The following is a 5131-nucleotide window of genomic DNA, read 5'->3' as shown; positions in this document are numbered from 1 at the left end:
CATCAGTTTGTATAGTTATACTGTAAGGTAAATCATTATTAGCACATAAAGTAACAGATATGAACATTGGGGTTGAACCTAAGTATACTGTAAATAGTTGCATAAGGCAGCTGGTATTTTTCCAAGTTCAGAATAGATTCTTGGCATTGATATCAAAAAGTCATTTTCAACTACCTCTAACATATTCTGTAGCAATAAAGGAGAATATTTGTAGCACAGGGTTGAGAGATTCTTGATACTGAGTTCGTGCAGATGTTAGACTGGCTATGATGATGTTACCTAAATGTCTGCAAGAAAACAACCAAGCTCAGAGAACACCAAGAACCCCTCAAATTCTGCTGTGCAAGGGAAGCAACCCAAAATGATTCTCAATAAAACAGTAATTCTACTGATGAACTTTCAGGATTTTTAACCAACCAGTTGGAGAGGCTATACCAATTATACTATATTTTTTAGAGTTTTGTTTCTTTGGGCCAATTATTAACATTCCTCTAACAGTTTCCAGAAGAATAGCTATATGAGCCTTGGGCAATTTCCACACATAACCAATTGGCTTTAGAGTGCTACAAGACTCTTTGTAATATTTTTGCATCCCGCCTCTTCAACACTAGGCACCAACACAATTGCAAACTGGATTACATGTAATGCAAGTCAGCCCACCTGCAAATAAACGGCAACTGGTTTTATGAAGAGACGATCTCCAGTCACAGAAAACTGCTCAGCTAGACTTTTTCCCTAACTTCCAGGGCAATTATCGACTGTCCTGTGGGACAGATCATAGAACTGCTGGGATTATTTTTTTTAAAAAAATAATAATCATAAAGTGCTTTGGCAAAATTACTACTTCTGAAAAGAACACCAGAAAAAATGGCGTATCTGTCTCAAAGGTAAAAGAGGCAAGAGAAGACAATGGAGAACTTCCGAGGGGGCTCAAACCCCCTCCTCTTATTCTAGACCCTTCCCACTTTCTAGTATTCCTATGCCCTCCATTTTGGATCCCACCTCACCCCTTCAACTGCCCAAACAGGCCACGCCCTTCGCGGAAGCAGGAAGGGCGGGACAACCCTCTCCAGCCTTTGTGTCTCGCGCTCGGACAGTTACTCTGCCCCTCACGCAACAGCCCGAAGCGCGAGGCAAAGCCTTTAAGTTTTCGCGCGCCTTCTGAGCTTAGTTAAAAAGCCAGCTCTACCAACCCCCCCCCGCCCCAGCCCATTCGTCACGCCCCTGCTTAGCATGGATTGGTTGCCACGGGCACCGGCCCACGCTAATTGGCTACTTGAGTTAGAGAATTGTTATTATGTCTGTAACAGGAAGTGGGAGAATGCAATTCTGCTCCAGGCATTTATTGCAAGGGGGCTGAACGCAAAATGTGCATACGCAACCTTCTTCCAGCGGTGCCCTTCAGACGTGTGGGTCTGCGACTACCCCATTTTTTTTAAATAGGTAGAGTATGGTGGCTGGGGATGATGGGAGTTGTCATCAGGGAATCTGTTAGAGTTTTAATTTAATTTAATTTATTGAATTTATATACCGCCCTTTCCCGAAGGACTCAGGGCGGTTTACAGGGTATAATTTTAAAAACATTAATACAAAAATTAAGACCAATTTAAAAGGTCGGGGGCAGTCCTAAGCTCCACAGGCAGCTGGTTCCAGAGGGCAGGCGCCCCCACAGAGAAGGCCCTCCCCCTGGGTGTCATCCGCCGGCATTCTTTGACCGGCGGCACCCTGAGAAGACCCTCCCTGTGGGAGCGCACAGGACGAAGGGAGCTTGATGCCGGCAGCAGGTGTTCCCTCAAATATCCTGGACCCAAGCCATATAGGGCTTTATAGGTCATCACCGGCACCTTGAATCTCACCCGGAGGGCAACTGGAAGCCAATGCAGCTCGCGGAGCAGAGGTGTTACATGGGAGTAACAGGAAACTCCCATCACAACTCGCGCGGCTGCATTTTGTACCAGTTGAAGCCTCCGAGTGGTCCTCAAGGGCAGCCCCATGTAGAGAGCGTTGCAGTAGTCTAAACGGGAGGTCACGAGCGCATGAGTGACTGTGCGTAGGGCATACCATACTTCCCCTCCCCCCAAAAAATGACTTTGCGGGCTGCGACATTCGGAGCTGTCAGCGAATGTGGTCCAAAGCCCAGCAAGCAAATAAATTAACGATAATGATGTCAGGTCAATGTTCATATGAAATCATGAACAAATGGTAGAGTAAGCCATTCGCCAGTTTGTGGTGGATTTGTTTTTTATTAAGTCCAAAAAATAGAAAATTCATGCCTTTGTCTCAGGACTTCTAACTGGTGTTCTGTTTGCTGTCAGTTCCCAACAAATCTGATCTATAGACAATATATGGTAGAAGTGGTGCAGCTTTTCTGTTTTCCATCCATACTTGAATTTACAGTATTGCACTTTGCATCTCTTTTAAAAAAAACTTTTAAAAATACTCATAAGTTTCTCAAAGCTGCAAAGTTCAGTTCCTTGGTCCTAATTTCACCACCTCCCCTCCCCCCCACTTATTAGAAGCAATACCAAGCAAATTTTCAAGCATATGTACTACCACAATGGTCCCCCAATTATGTAGGGCAAGCTGTTGGGATGGTATTTTTTTTCCTCTGAGTTAGACATCTTTTCATCTTAGTCTTAGATTGCATTGTTTTCATGTTCATAATTATATGCACAAAATGTGTTCCTAATATTTGTCGTATCTTAGTGAAAAGCAGACCCAGACAGTTGTGAATCTGATTAGAGGAGTACTCTTCTGCAGGTATTTTTAAAGTCGTATGTTCTGAACAACTCATTCTTAATTCTCCTTCTGTATGGTGCATCATCTCAGAACTTAGGTGAGTTTCTGGACTGGGAAACTAAGTGGATTGAGCCTGGTTAGCACAACCAACAGGGAAGTCAAAGGAAAAAAGGCAATGGACACCCACTTCCGTATTGCTGCCCCCAAAAATTGCAGGGGTGGTGGTGGTCCTTGGTCCTTTCTGAGCTTGGTGGGTTTATGGGGAAGTTTCATTACCCACACAAGGTAACATCAGTGCATAAATACAACCAAGGTCAGAGAGCATCAAGGACTCCTTGTTTCAGCCCTGAGCTACAAATATTCTCCTTTATTGGTAAAATTGCAGTCCACTAAAGCAGGGGTCTTCAAACTTGGCCCTTTTATGACTTGTGGACTTCAACTCCCAGAATTCCTCAGCCAGCATGCCTGGCTAAGGAATTCTGGGAGTTGAAGTCCACAAGTCATAAAAGGGCCAAGTTTGAAGACCTCTGCACTAAAGCTATCTAGTTATCTAGAGCTGAGCTTGGTTTGAAGCAGACTTTGCCTTCTATCAGTTTAGCAGCAAATACAACTTGGTGTCTTCCCAATATTTTGAACTCCAGTTCCTATCGGTCCCAGCTTACACCACTGATGGTAAGAATGTTTAATGAAGTTTGATACATCTGAAAGTGATCTGGTTGCTTGTCTCTTCATTAGACTAATGAACTGCACAGGCTTAGGCTCACCAGATGCTTGCACTGCTCTATTAAAAATGTAGCAGCTGCATTTAGGCAACATCCTAACCTTGATGAGTCTTTTGGGGCATATCATGTTGGGCTAATCCAACCTGTTTAATTTATAATTCAATGTATTCTGCAAATCAGAACGTGAGTTAATTAGATAACCAAGTGAAATACGATATAAAAACCGAGCCATAATAAAACATAGGCTAAAAGATTTTTTTTATAGAACAGCTTATGAAAACACAATTACCTGAACAATGAATGATCCTATATATGCTGTAGTCATCCTAGGACACATATTACCTTTTCCCAGGGCTTTTTTTGTAAAAGAAAAAGGTGCCGGAACTCACACATGTCACACAACCTGCCTTGCCTACCCTACAAGGTTCCATCCAAAAAAGGTGCCGGAACTCCGTTCTGAGCGTTCTATGAGGAAAAAAGCCCTGCCTTTTCCTATGCAGAAGAAAGATAAGCAGAAATACATAATCATCTAAGTTATCAGACTGTGAAAATAATAGGCTCTTGTATTGCAGTATTCTGCACCATTACTGCACAATTACGCTTGGAGTGGAAAGAAGAAATTTTGATAAAGCATCATTTATAATTCTCTTAGTTGATTCATGTGCTTCTCCTATTGTCATATTTGAATTCAGGACTCTGGAAATAAAACTGCTGCCCCATTTGTTGGTTTTAGCAACAATTTTCTTATAGTAAAAATAATACATTTTGTGATTTTAGGCATTTTAAAAGAAGAATAATCGTAAACAATGTTTGCTTATAATCTGGATAAGGTCTATTGGAAAACTATGGCCATTATATTTCCAGAATAGTTTGAATTTGGTGTTTTTTTAAAAAAAAATTACATGCTTGTTATCACTAATACAATTTGCTGGAACTAATAAATTTTCAGCAACCTTGTCATCTAATTTTTTTTATCAATATTTCAGTATTATTTAAACAAAGGAAGTTCATTTACATGCAATTATGAATACCATTATTATCTTTCAGGTAATAAAACTCCAGGATTCACTATAGGGTGATTAATAAATATTTTATTTGATAGCCCCAAAAGAATTATAATGTTGAAATTAATTTTCACATTCATCATTATCACTGTATATCCCTTCAGCTTCTGTCTTTCTTACCTGTATATCTCAACCTTCATCCAGTATTGCCTTATACCAAAATCTAAATTGAAAGGGTCATCATCAGTTTCTCCGAATGGATGATCACACTATAGATGTTAGATTAAGGCTGGACACAAAAGATATCCCAATCTACTGTTAGAATTTAGGATGATTTGCTGGAGATAGGGCAAGATTTCTGAGTTCCAATTGTTTAACATTTACAACAAAAATATTCTTTTTTTCTAAATTAAAAGAGCAAAATGAAAAATACTTGGAATTATTTTAGTTCTATCCAGAGAGGCTATTGGTTCCATCCAGCTCTGGTACTGAAAACAAATGTGTATACAGATAGTCCTTGACTTACAACTATTCACTTAGCGACTGTTTTAAATTACAACAGTTGAAAAAAGTGACTTATGACTGTTTTCACACTTACGACCATTGCAACATCCCATCACGTGATTAATATTCAGACACTTGGCACTGACTCATTTATGATTATTG

The sequence above is a fragment of the Vipera berus genome (genome assembly GCF_964194415.1).
Source record: "Vipera berus genome assembly, contig: HAP1_SCAFFOLD_502, whole genome shotgun sequence".
Lineage (NCBI taxonomy): Eukaryota > Metazoa > Chordata > Lepidosauria > Squamata > Viperidae > Vipera > Vipera berus.
This window is presented reverse-complemented; position numbering follows the sequence as displayed.